The 15,079-nt window shown below is 35.2% G+C and overlaps 1 long non-coding RNA gene across 1 annotated transcript in view; it reads right to left on the bottom strand.

Moving 5' to 3' along the window:
* Positions 1-657: 657 nt before the first annotated feature.
* Positions 658-15,079, bottom strand: part of LOC145688969 (uncharacterized) — a 353,343-nt gene continuing 338,921 nt past the window's right edge. Inside the window, exon 3 of the long non-coding RNA XR_014132042.1 lies at positions 658-948. This is a non-coding gene — a long non-coding RNA (uncharacterized LOC145688969). The remainder of the gene's footprint in view (positions 949-15,079) is intronic.

Here is a 15,079-nt window from a genome sequence, read left to right as displayed (position 1 = left end):
CCATGTAGAGCATTTTTCTTTGCGTGCTCTTAGTAGGATGTTCAAAAGCTGAGAATGGGGTTCGTCTTAAAGAGGGCCGTACCCAGGATTTGTTTGAGGAGGGTATAGGCCATATTTAGAATATTTTGAGGAGGGTATAGACAATATTTAGGATATTTTCATAGGTGCGTCACTGTATTTTATTTAAACCAGTTACTACAATAAAGGAATCTAACAGTGTCATAGCAGCATTAGGCTGGGACAACAAGTATTTGTGCTAATCTTGATGTTATTTTCGGACTATGAGAACATGAGCAATTTTGAAATATAAACCAAGAATATTCCAATATCGCACAGTGTGTTTTTCTACGGACGCCATCTCGATGGAGAACAATGTTACAAGTAAGTGTGGGTTTTCCAAACTGCAATGTTAGAATTGAATCAATCGTTTGAGCTATACAGATGTAGTCTTGAGTGGTAGAGAAAATTCTGTGTGGAACTCTCTTGCTTGACATCAGTGTATGAAAGAGTGGATAGTTTTATGACTCTAATCCAAGAAAAATGAGACAGGCGGGCAGCTAAATGCTGATACTTCCTTTACAACGATTAAATCACTGGTTCCTTTTGTAATAAATTTGAGCCATTAAATAATACACACTCCATCCCTTTTTTGATTCAATTTATTTATACCTGGTTGTCATGACATTTGAATATCTTTTTATATTAACATTATAATTATAATTATACATTATTTCTTTTTCTTTCTCTTCTTCTGATAGTAAACAGCCAGCCTAGTACATATTTAGAATATTTTATGGCCCAAAATTACAAATATACAATGTACTGTTGTATGTTATGACGCCCGACGGACTTTTCTTTTTATTCATTAACTTCATAAAAAGAAAAAGAATTCTGGATCGTTCACTTTTACATGTTAATCATTTGAGTTTTCGAATGCACCTCGTATACCTGAAAATTACAATTCATATAAATATACATATATATCATATTTAATTTTATAACAATATTATTATCATATTTATCATCATATTTATTTTAAACTTTATTATCATTTTAATTTATTTATACATTTCAAGGACGACAAGACACATTCGAAATTTAATTTGCAAGTTATTTTATTTTAAGTCCTTTTTCAGGTCCATTAAATGCTTGTTACAAGATAATAATTATTTACTTGGGCATCATGAAGAAGGTTTTGAAAAAGATGTATGCGATATTCATATAGTTGTTCTTTGAACTTAAAAATGATCGAATATATTTATATTATTAGCATATAATTCGAATGTAACAAGAACACAAAAATAAGAATTGTTTAAAATACAAATTCCTTATAGAAAACATAAATTGTTAACTTCAATATATATCCTAGCATTACAAAGATGCTTTTAAATATGCTTCAATAACATGGAACACGAATAATGTGATTGATAATACAAATATCAAAGAAAACACATAACATTAAGACATGTAGACATAATTTGAGTAACTGCAATCATAGACATGAACTCAAGATTAAATAACTTTAAAGTAAAATACAATAAACCGACTCACATAACCATAAAATATTTTCATTTTTCTAAACGCAAATTCAATCCATTTCACATCAACACAATCTATCCCAAGTCACGGTGTCTCATAGCTTCAATTAGATTACATTATATTCCACATTCTTGGGTACTTTCTTGGCGATTACACACGGTTACAGCACTCGGATTTCTATACGTGTAACTACTGCCATCTGTATGTCTCCTATCAAAGTAATTTCTGCCATCTGTACCTCGATTTTGCATAAATAAGCGACGATTGTTGTTCTTGCTGGAATTCCGATTATTATTTCTAAAATTCCTGTTTACGTTTCCACGATTTGGTTGCGCCTGACTACCGGTAGCATTGTAATCGTTTATTCTGCTATTAAAAGTATTTCCTGGTTGTATACTTAAGTCGCGAATTGGACCATATTGTTTATGATTACGACCAGAATTGCCTTGACCCCTGTCTTGTTCTCTATTACAGTTTTGTACTACAAATTGACTTCCATAATTCTGGACGAGCATTATCAGATGTTTAAAATTAACACATTGCGCAGACATTAGTAGCTGTTGTAATCTGAAAGGCAATAATATCCGGATAAAAGCGATGATTCGTGGTCCTGGATGACCCGGATTTAACGCTCTTAACTCGTTAAATGTAGAAATCACAAATTCTGTAACATATCTATGTAACTTGGAATTGAAGGGTTTCGATCTTAACAAAGCGTCTCTATTTGCTATCATAAAATGGTTTTCGTAATTAGAAAGCAATGCGTTTTTAAAGTCGGAATACGTACGAAGATTATTCCTAATTGTCTTGAACCAAGTTAGACATGATGGCAATAATACATGAGGCAGTAACTTCAAATATTGAGATTCATCTACGCCCATTAGTTCGCACTCGTCGTCGAATTTTCGAGAAATCCCCTCGCAGTTATGTCTTCCGGTACACCACTAAATTTTATAAGTGATTTCAGTTCGCTAAATTGCAAAGATTTATTTGTATTAACCCTTAAATATCTATGACGAGCCCGCTTCTGATGAGATGATCGCCTCACTCTTCTTTCTCCTTCTGTACTATCTTCATTACAACTCGCGGATTAATTACCTTCGAGAATTGTTCTAGGCTGACGTGTAGATTCCCAACCGATAGATGTGAGATGTACAGGATTCATTTGCTCACCATCTTACACTGCACCTTCTTGAATACGCTTTTCTTTAATGAAGTTCAATTCATCCTGCAATCGTTTCATTCGATTGTCGTGTTCTTCTACCACAGTCTCGATAACATCCACAGAATCTTGAATCTCAGTGCATCTTCGAACTATCTTGCCCATTTCCTCATCATAATGTTCGAATTTGACTACGATTTGTTGATTCATTTGTTGCAATTGCTGTTGTAAGCCATCATTACGATGTTGCAATTGCTCTAATCGCTCATCAAAATGTTGGGTTTGCTGATTCACCTTTTGATCCAACCTTTCCAATTTCTGGTTCACCTTAGCAAACTGTTCAGCTTGCTCCTGAGCTTGGTTCTTAATCTGTCGGGATAGTTCCTCGCTACATCGAGCTTGGTCCTGAGCCTGTTCTTTGATTTGTCGGGATAGTTCCTCGCTACATCGAGCTTGGTCCTGAGCCTGTTCTTTGATTTGCTGTGATTGGTCTTTGAGTTGCCGTGATATTTCTTTTAAAGCTTCCAACATGTTGTCGGATGAATTTGTTACTTGGTTGTCCATTGTTCCACTATCGGTAACACTCATAATGTTCCTATATATAATTCGGCCACTTCTTAAAAAAGTACAATTAATATATGGCTCAATCTTGATCGCCTTTTACTATGCTTCGAAAACGATACAATTACTTTTCCTTTCCACTACCGGGTTTCGGCACCATATACAACGATTAAATCACTGGTTCCTTTTGCAATAAATTTGAGCCATTAAATAATACACACTCGGTCCTTTTTTGATTCCATTTATTTATACCTGGTTTTCCTGACAACGACGTTCCAAAGTCTTATTATTTAAACATTTGAATATCTTTTTATATTAACATTATAATTATAATTATACATTATTTCTTTTTCTTTCTCTTCTTCTGATAGTAAACAGCCAGCCCAGTACATATTTAGAATATTTTATGGCCCAAAATTACAAATATACAATGTACTGTTGTAGCTTTTCGTACAAGTGTTATAGATTTGATCTGAAGAGTCTGCATTAATACTAAGCTTCTTTCTCGCTCCCCCTAGCCTATCGCATTCTTCAGTTAGTGCCACTAGCGGATCCAGAAGGGTCGTTTGGGGGGGGGGCGGTTCGCTTCCTGGAAGATGAGTGTAGCCTCAAGGTGTCCAGAATTTTACTTTTCAAGAATCGGACGCATATGAATGCGGGACTGGAGGGGGGGGTAGCTAAACCTGATTCCCAGATTCCAGTTTGGGACTCGAATTTGTTTATATATATATATATATATATATATATATATATATATATATATATATATATATATATATATATATATATATATATATATATATATATATATATATATATGTGTGTGTGTGTGTGTGTGTGTGTGTGAAAATATTCTTTCTGTAGATTTAAATTAAATACTCACTTTCGGTGATTTACTAGTCACCGCAATATGTATGTCAGATACGCTGTCTTGCACAGTACCTGCACAAAAGAAAGTACTGTATTGACGATGGCATTCATTTTAATGAAAGAGTGTAAAATTTTCTCTAATCATTTACATTTTGAATAACAATTGCGGGACAGCAATTGATAAAAATGACAGACTCGGTGTGAGCAAAAATAGATAACAAAAGTATACATGCATAAAGAATAATATAAAATGTCAACAAATAACAAAAGACACAATATTTCTATGTACATTTCTTGGTAGCTTAAAAAATACAATAATTAATTATAAATTGATGTTTAATAGTAAATTTAACCCAGTGTTCGAAATAGGCCAAACTATAGGGAAGCAATCTTTACATATTGCTTTCGTTCCTGTTTATATCAGATAATATTCAGTAAATTGAAAACTGAAAAGAAAGAAATATAATATTCAAACTGAACTCCATGGACGTTTAGTGGCTCCGTGATTATTCCCCGTGGTAGTGGTTGCCCGAACATTAATTACGTGGCTTTCCCCCAAAATAAGAATGTTATGGTTTTTGCCTTAAAAGAACTGGCCTGCGCTTTCAAGGGCACAGATCAGGTACAGGAAAATGAAATGGATACACTTTCTAATACATATACTAATCATCACTGCATTTAAACCTTGTACTGTACTATTAACTGGAACCCAGAGCGATGGTTTGAAGTTAAACTACAGCAGTAACATATAAAGAAATGAATTGTGAATATAAATCCTACCTAGGTATATAAATATAATAAGTTGCAGTATTCCTTAACCATATAAATCACTACGAAGGTAAATGGACAATTTATTCAATAATATACTGTAAATAACGTAATAACAAAAATATCAATACTAAACTTTCACTTACACAAACTCAAAAGAAATTTTGTCGGATCTAGAACGAAATGTTTATAAATTTTACATGAATTAAAATTATATAGAATCACAATATAAGCCATTATAATGTATGACTAGTAAAAAAAACTGAAAGATGAGCATAGCCTACACTAAAATGAACGAAAGATGATCAGAAATGTAAAATCAAAGTGATGTCTCCGTTCATTACTGCACACAAACTATATTTCCTAAAATATACCGACTGGCAACATTATTTGACAATATCAGATATTTGAAAAAAAATGCAAATTAAAATTTAATTTTGAAAAATTCTCACCTTTAAACGAAATTACCAATTGAGAATAAAGTACGTATAACTTGTTTTCCTTTCATCTCAGATATAATATGGACGCCGTTTGGTCTAATGGCTAACACGCTTGCCGTTGGCTCGCGTGATCCCGGGTTCGATTCCCGGTGCGGGTACAGTTAAACGAAAAAGTGATCTGGATTCCACTATAATCAGTAGGTCCATGTCTCCATTAGCCGTTCTGGCACAACCGTAGGACGTTAAACAAACAAATATATGTATAATATATAACTGTTTATTAAAAATATAATATAGCCTATATACCGGTACACATTTTTTTACGATTGTAGTTGTGCCCTTTTGTTTCAGTTAAAGATTTAAAAAAGCAATTTCAAAAACTTTTTCGAGTTTGCTCATCTTTCTCGATTTTGTTTGCGATTTAGATACACCCAAGGAGTTCAACTTTAGACTCAGACTCATGACTTTTGGGGAATATTCACGAGTTGAAAATAATTACGAGCAAAAAGCACGACGGGCGGAAACCACACAACGGCCTTAGTCACCTTGCAGTCCATCTCTGTGAAAGTTACAGCACAAACTCAAATCTATGCCCTGTCTTGTTCCTGGCAAATTTGTCGATGACACGATCGTAATCTACGTTTGTCTCGGTGCGTGTGTAGTGCACCCTTACTAAGTCGATCTGCACCCATCCGGGACCGTAGCCATGTATTCAACCTTTTTAGTGTTGGAAATGTTCTTTCGGTTGATGCTCTGTATAGGATATTTTGTACGAATACACATTTTATGCAGTGGTATAATTGAGTATGTAAAGAAAAAAAGCATTATACCAGACTAGGAATAGGGAGTTGGAAATTGGCTCTATTAGGTAATTTCTTACATGTAGTTGTTGGAAACAGTATAATTATAGCTATGCTTACAACAATAATAAAATTATATTATTCTAGTCTTCGCCTAGGAGGGCTTCGCCCCCAGACCCCCAATTTGCTCTGCATAAGGCCTCACATAGTATAGCAAATGCTCCTACGTGCTACTGTGGCACACTATTTCGCTTTCTTCCTCCTCTCTCTTTCATATAGCATTGGATTGAACTAAAACTCTATCACAAACTTCAAACACCTCGTAAGGTATTTTAATGAGTCACTCCCACGTTAAGTGGCAAAAAACGCTCAAATACATGTTTAATTATTTTAAATGAAAAATTAACCTACCAACTTTCATGTCTCTAACCGTAAGGTATCCCGAGATATGGGTATCTTAATAATAATAATAATAATAATAATAATAATAATAATAATAATAATAATAATAATTTCCATCCCTTTTCTCTCTTTGTATGTAAAATATCAAAAACGCATAAATACTTTTTCAATTATTTGGAGTGAGAAGTCCATACGTTAAATTTCATGTTTCTAACCTTCGAAGATTCTTAGATATTGATATCTTATTATAATAATTGCAGTTCCGCCCCCTTTTCTTTCCCCCCTTTTACTAAAGTATCAAAAAATGTTGAAACGCGTGTCAAATTAATTAAAATGAGAAATCCAAATTTCAAGTCTCCATTATTAAGGGATTCGGAGAGATGGCCACCCCCTTCCCTTCTACGAATCGTCAGGTCAGGATCGAATCAGTTAAATCCTGGCCCAACTTCTAATGAGCATCCAAACGATATTACTTTTAAATGCTACTACCAAAATGTGCAATCTGTTAAGAATAAACTGTTTGACTGTGCACTTAATATACCAGAATTTCTGACCTACGATTGTGTTATTCTCAGTGAAACGTGGTTAAATGAAAATGTATCGAGTGCTGAAATTCCTCTATTTCAATACTTTAATATCTATAGGAGCGATCGAGGAACTCATGCAGGTGGAGTATCTGTGTGCGTTCATTCTAAGTGGTCGAGTAGACTGAGGGAAGACTTGAAAACGGCGTGTGAAATAGTTTGGGCTGAAGTGCGTATTAATCCACGTAAAAAACTGCTGATTGGCTGTTTTTATCGTCCGCACAAAACTAGTCCTATGGCTCTTCTGGAAGCCTGCCGGGATTCTACACTAGCTGCACTTTCGGAAGGAGATGTTTTACTTTTTGGTGACTTTAACATGCACATCAAGTGGTCCGATGAACGAACAGCTATTCCCACCGACCTACAAGAGACTTGGTTCCTGGAAAATTTTATTCATGGACTGAGACTCGCCCAACACAATATGTACAATACAAGAGGAAATAGGATACTAGACTATGTGTTGTCTTCGCTCGATAAATGTGTTATCACTCCATCACTTAATCTGTTCTCTTCTGATCATGAAAGCTTGGAGGCCTTATTCCACATAAAAAAAGTTCACAGAATAAATAAATATTACTCATCTAGTAAGCATCGAGCTCCTTTGTGGAGGAAAGCCCCTTGGGTTGACATTAATCGTGCCCTGTCTCTTATTCCATGGGACATCCTTTGAAGTGGGTTCTGTCAATGAAGCCCTGGATTTCCTCAATGATATTGTACATGCAGCATGTGAAGACTTTGTTCCTAAAAAGAAATGTAAGTCTAGTAGGTACCCTCCATGGTTTGATTCGGAGGCGCGATCCGTTTTAAAAAACAAAAAACTGTCATGGTCACTGTGGAAGCAACATCCAAATGAGAATACATATAAGAAATTTTCTGAGATAAGACGTTACTCAAAACAGTTGCTTAAAATAAAATATGAAAACTATATTGCCAGTATAACATCTGATATTTCTACAAATCCAAACAGATTTTGGTCCCTCATAAATTCAAGAAGAAGTGCTTCCCGCATTCCTGAAGAAATTTTTCACGACTCGATTGTAGCAACAGGTGAAAACAGAGTTAATATTTTTAGTGATTATTTCTACAAGAATTTTTGTGTTCAGACTTCTCCTACGCCGCTTCCCCCTGTTCAGCAAGTTTGTTCACACTCGTTGTCTTCACTCAGTACTTCTCCTGATGAGGTAAGGCATCTTCTTTCTTCTTTACCTTTGAATCGTTCTCCTGGTCCTGACAATATCAGTTCAATCTTCTTACGTAATACTACTGAATCTCTGGCCAACCCTTTATCACGATTTTTAAATAGATGCTTTAGTGAAGGTGTTTTTCCTAGATCGTGGAAACAGGCTAATATTGTACCTATTTTGAAATCTGGCAGCGCGAACAATGTTTCATCATACAGACCCATTTCTCTCTTGCCCATCCTTTCTGTGGTGTGCGAGAAAATAATCAAAGATAGATTGCATAAATTTGTTTCACCCTACTTAGATCCTGCTCAACATGGCTTTCTTCCTGGCAGTTCTACTATCACAAATTTATCTTTATTACTTTCGGAAGCAGTTAAATCTCTGTCCAATAATACACAACTTGATGTAATCTATCTAGACCTAACTAAAGCTTTTGATCGCATTGACACTAAGCTTCTTCTTCATAAACTAGCACATAGATTTAATATTCACGGCAACTTCTTCTCATTGTTACGAGACTATCTCACCGAACGTGAACAACGTGTTGTTCTCTCTGGATCTGCTTCGAATTTTGTTCCTGTTCTCTCTGGTGTTCCGCAGGGTAGTATTCTAGGCCCACTTCTTTTCCTTCTCTTCATAGATGATCTCCCGTCTTATCTTGAGTTATCTGACACCAAAATTCTTCTCTTTGCTGACGACTGCAAATTATTTCGGGAAATTAGGACAGCTCAAGATGTAATTGAACTGCAAAAAAACCTCTCAGATCTTCTGGACTGGTGTAGCATGTGGAATCTAAAAGTAAATCCCTTAAAATCTTCTACCATTACATTTTCATTAAAGAAAAACAAAATCCCTTCTACCTACTTCATTGGAGATGATCCTATTGCCAAGGTCTCATCTCAGAAGGATCTCGGGGTTGTGTTCGACGAAAGACTTCTGTTTGCTGATCACATTGCTGCCATGACCAAGAGTGCTATGCGATTATTAGGTCTCCTGTACAGGTTTACAGAGATTAGGGATATTACAGCCTTAAGTATATTCTATAAAACGTTCATTTCAACCAAAATAGAGTACTGTTCCACCATTTGGAGTATGGCTAGCGTATCAACTCTCTCTCGCATTGACTCAGTTCTAAATTTCTTTCTTGCCATTGTCAGGAAAAGAATACCTTCTGTACGCTGTTTAAGTAAACCTGAACTGTTGACTGTTCTTGGCATCCTACACCTTCATCTCGTCGCATGCTATTTGATATGATGTTTCTTCATAGAATTCTAAATGGGAAACTTAGAACTGAAGAACTAATCTCTAAATTTAATATTCGGGTACCTGCTAGAAGAACTAGAAATAGTGAACTACTTCATTGCAACACGCCTCGATTATCAATTATTCAGCGTTCTTTGTTCTATAGACTGGCCTCTGAATTTAACTCCATTGCTTCTGACGTGGATATTTTTAAACCTGAGAATGTTTTCCGACAGGAAATTATTGCTACACTTATGGAACCTTAGTTTTATTTCAATTTGTTATTGCTACACTTATGGACCTTTATATAGCTTTTTGTTTATACTTGTTATTGTTAATTTTATATTCTATGTTATATAGTTTCAGTGTAAAATGGCTGCCTTGCTGTATCTGGAACTTTGGCAAATAAATAAATAAATAAATAAATAAATAAATAAATAAATAAATTTCCAAGAAATCCTTCCTTAATGATACCCTACGTCACAAATCTTATCTACTGTCCGAATTCCAAGTTTCTAGTGTGAGTGGTTTAGCCTGTGCCATCAGTTATTCACTCAGGACTTGGTCTTTTATATAACAGCTTGTGTTATTTCCCAAGAAAAGATGTATTCCCATTAAAAGTCACAATGAATCACTGGTGCCTTCCTAATGTTTCCGTGTTTGAACCCCAAAGGTCACGGCTCTCTTGTTGATTTAGTAGCTAGCGAACGTATCTTTGATCTTTGATGCATGAGGTTCTGTGGTTTGATTCCCGGTGAGTGAGCATCCAAAGCACTACAGTCATTCAGATCCAACTTTAAACTCTAGTTCAGGTTCTGTATAGCATCGCATTTGACAAACGATGTAAATACATGTCAATCAATCAACCAACCGAAAAGTCTCAGATTCAGAGAGCTTTTCGGTAAGGAACGCTGAAGATTCTATATTTCTCTTTATTCAAGATAAAGGTACTTGAAGTTTTGGAACCTGAATTCCATTTCCATATCCTTTTTGTAGGACACAATTTTAAAATATATCTTTTTAGTTCAAAGAGTGAGGCTGAGGCGCCTTACCCTCCTTCCTACAGCTGTTCGTCCAACGAATGAATCATATTCTCGCTCCTTTGGGGCTTATGGTGACCGCCTCAAGGAACTAGGGACAGAAGTATTCGCACTTCAAGTATTCTGTATTAAGCACTACTAAGTACGGTACCACATATTTTGATTAGACTCTGCTAGGCTTGTCTCACATATTGAATCGGTCGGGAAAAGATCATATTTGTATTTTGGAACGATGCATCCTGGAAGTAAAATCCAGACCTTTTGGGGGGGCGGTTGCCCCCTCCGCCCCCCCTTTGGATCCGCCAGTGGTTAGTGCGTAGTCTCACCCATTCTACTTCTCTTTAATTCCATCTTTTTAATATTGCTGTTACAGCACTTAATTTCTTCTGCTCTCCTTCATTATATATTTTGTCTGATAATTTACCTTTCTCTCTATGCCCACATTTCGAAAGTTTCCAATTAGATTTCATTACCTGTTCCTGCAGGCCCGGATTTCCCAATAGGCCTACTAAGCCCGGGTCTAGGAACTAAATGTTCTGAGATGCGCACGGACAAAAATTGTATAAGAAACCGCCAGAGTGATCATAGTTTAGTTTTATATCCTTATTGTCGAAGGATAGGAGCATACTTACAACTTTTGATCAAGATATCTTGCAAATCAAATGCGTAACATTGCATTTTCATAGATGATCGCGTGTGAAAGTGAACATGATTTAAAGCACAGATTGAAAGCATGTAGAAAACCGTCGCCATTCTACATTTCAGACGCGAAAAATCAATGAATACGTTAGTTGGAAATTGATTCTATTTTGAATTGGAACTCCAAAAAGTTCACCACGTAATACGATCACAAACACTAGAGGTGAACACGTTTAAAGTTTCTGCGATTGCTTGATTTTAAGACATTTTTATAAATTAACAACAGCATTTTTGAGAGTGGCAGGTGAACAGGTACATAATGTCTTGAGTGTATAAACCATAACCCCGTGCCAAAAAATATCGCAAACACCCAAATGACCTAACTGAAAAAGCTAAAAGGGCATTATCGTTAACAAACTAACGTAAAAGATGTGTTAGTAAAAAATATGACATACCCACATCAGTTTTACAGAGACATGTAAAGCAATATAAAGTGAAGTCACAAGATCGAATACTGTAAAAAAAATACCGAAGAAATGATTATTGATAAAATTGTGGAGTGTGCAGAGTAGGATTATTCCCTACAAGAGTATGACATAACACTGATGATCAAAAGATATCTTAACAAATAAGGGAAAACATTTCCAAAGTTAAAAAATAATTTGCTTGTTCCAAAGTTCAAAAATAATTTGCTCGTAAGTTTTCTTCAACAGATATCGATTTCGTGTGTGGCTATCCCGACGTTCCAGATGTGTTCGATTTCCATTTTGGGAAGGTAGAAAGGAAACTCTCGCAGCCAAAGCCTTACTGTAAGGGAATGATGATAATTCATATCAGTTGCAATGCAATGTAACTCAAAAAAATTAATGCTTGTTTCTATTCACCCCACCTGTTAGTTGAATAGAAAAACATTTAAAAAATAAAAATATACGAGAGCCATTCAATAAGTAGAGAGAAATTGCTATAGCTCAATAAAGATTTATTTCAATCTTTCAAAACTAAGGCTATTTTTCAATATAATCATCCTTTACAGTTATGCATTTGTCTCATCTTTCTTGCAGCTTCCTAACTCCCTTGGCGAAGAAATCTTTCGATTTACCTCGAAGCCACCTTTGCACCGCTGCCTTAACTTCCTCATTGTTAGCAAATCTTTTACCACGTAGGGCGTCTTTGAGTGAACAGTTCCAACACTTACTTGAACTTCCTCAGCTATCATTTCAACAGTAATTCTTCTGTTATCACGAATAAGTCCGTCAATCCTCGATTCCAACGAAGAACCAGAAACTTCCACTGGACGTCCACATCGGGGTTCATCACCTACACTTGTTCAGCCACTTTTAAACCGATCAACCCACTTGTACACATTCGCACGGTTCATACAACTGTTACCGTACTGTATCAACATTCGAGAAAAAATTTCACTTGGTTTTACACCTTCTGCGACTGAAAACCTAATGACTGAGCGCGGTTCTTCTAAGGTGCAATCTTCTAGAGGACTTGCCATGATGAATTGATATTTTTGAAGTTATGTTGACATAAAATTACGAAACAGCAGATCAGAGCATATCCCAAGGTTGCCAGCTAACACCCCTGAAACAAAAAAAATAAAAAACAAACAAACAAACAAAAAAAAAATTGTCTCTTTACTTATTGAATGATCCTCGTATAACTAAGGAAAAGTATTTTAATTTAATATTTGGTGGATGAGGATGTATTTCACAATCACTGGGGATATAAATACCAAATGAAATACACGTATTGATTATCAAGATGTGATCACGAAATGATAAACAAAGTGTGAAAAAGTCGTTGTCTTGAATCCAAAGTGGCCTCCTAAAATAAAAATCGAAGATACTAAATTTGGTAGAAATGTTCAAGAGAATGGGCAGGTAAAGGGAAGAATACCAAATGTGGAAAAGTTCCCATCGTGGATCAGTATGGCGCTTTGAATAAATAACGAAAGTATATGCACAACCCAATAAATGGATGAAGGCAGAAACACCGAATTTGGTAAAAATGTGCATTATGACGACTACGTAAATGGGATAATATGAAACTTTGAAATGGTTTTCATCTTGGATTCAATATGTTCGCAATCACAAAATAGGAACTTTTCCCTGTATATGACTTTAATCGAAACAACTAATAATTGGCATCTGAATTAAACCAACAAAATGAAAATACAGAAAAAAAGCGAAGATATCTGAAAAGCCCTCGAAAAAGTGGACGAAAACAAACTACGCTTACAGTGTACGGGAATGGTGGCTACTTTGAAATTGTATATACGGTTGCCATATTGAATTCAAGATGACAACATTTTCAAAGTTTCCAGTGATGTCATCCTAAAATTTTAGGTGGATATATGCTCTGACATTTATTACACACTCTATAGATGCGGTATATAGACTTCATAAATTTTAGGTAGCCATACAATGGTGTCTCAAAATTGAAGGTATTCCCTCCATTACATTCTTGGTATTATCCAATTTACCTAATGGATTTACCAATTTATCATAATGCACATTTATACCAAACTCTATGTTTGTATAGCTTCAACCATTTGGTTTGTGCATATACACTCCTTATTTTATTTAAGCTACCAAATAGGATCCACGATGGCAACTTTTTCAAAATTTGGCGTTGTTTCCTTGACTTGCTCATTCACAAATATATTTCTACCAAATTTGGTACAATAACTTCAGCACTTTGACTGTACATACAGCTTTAATTTTTATTTTAAGAGGCAGGTCATATTGGATTCAAGATCACGATTTTTTCATACTTCATTGCGTGATCACATATTGATAATCAATATTTGTATCACATCTGGGTTTCTATCCCCAGCGACTGTGAAATATATTCTCGTCCGCCATATTGGATTCAAGATGGTGACTTCTTGAACATTTTTATTATTCTTTTAATGCACGTTTGATGAAAGGGTTTTATACCAAATTTCGTATTTTTAGATTCAGTAGTTCAGGCTGTCCATATACTGTGCTTATATTTTAGGAGTCATATTGGATTCAGGATGGAGAATTTTCCCAAATTTATTTTCTGTTTCTAACCTCCTCGTGATGGTCATTATTTATACCACATTTGGTGTCTCTAGCCTCAGCGTCTAGGCTCTGTATTTTTATGACAAATGTTTTCGGCCACCATATTGGATCCAAGATTTTGGGAGGTGATAGGGGAGGTCATTTTAAGCAAAAATGTTTACGTGAACATATATTGTTTCGGAGATAGAGGTGGAGGTAACTTTTTGCATCTTGCACTTGCCCATTCTTGTTTCAAACATTATAGCACACCCTGTAGTTGGTCTTACATTACATATTATAGCTTGTTTTAAAGCTAATGAAACAGGCTTTTAGGAGGTCTGGAATTTGTCTCAATACTGCATACAATAGGGAAGTAACGGAGAGATTTTTTTTTTTAATTCTCTTTTCTAACACAATTTCTCACTGTTCTTGAGTAGAAACTCTGTCAGTAGAGAAACTGTTTCTCATTTGGGGAAAACTATACACAGGTGTCAATTTGTTATCTTCTTTAGAAGCCACAAACACTTCTTACTAATCGGTTAATTTGTTAAATAATGATTTCCGCTGGAAACAAACAATTTTGTTTAATAATAATAATTATTATTATTTCTTCTCTTATTTTAATTGTTACTGTTATTATTGTCACAATTTTTATTGTAACTTGTGTTCCTACGTGGAAATGTGGAGCTTTCGTGTGTTTGGGAATAGTATTGTATTCCCAGTTTTGTAGAAAATCGGCTTATTAACCAAGTAACGGTTATCCTTATAGGTATATAAAAATGATTGTATGTATGCAAGTATGTTCCACATCTC

The sequence above is a fragment of the Thermobia domestica genome, chromosome 7, assembly GCF_964235325.1.
Source record: "Thermobia domestica chromosome 7, izTheDome1.hap1.1, whole genome shotgun sequence".
Classification (NCBI taxonomy): Eukaryota; Metazoa; Arthropoda; class Insecta; order Zygentoma; family Lepismatidae; genus Thermobia; species Thermobia domestica.
This window is presented reverse-complemented; position numbering and strand designations above follow the sequence as displayed.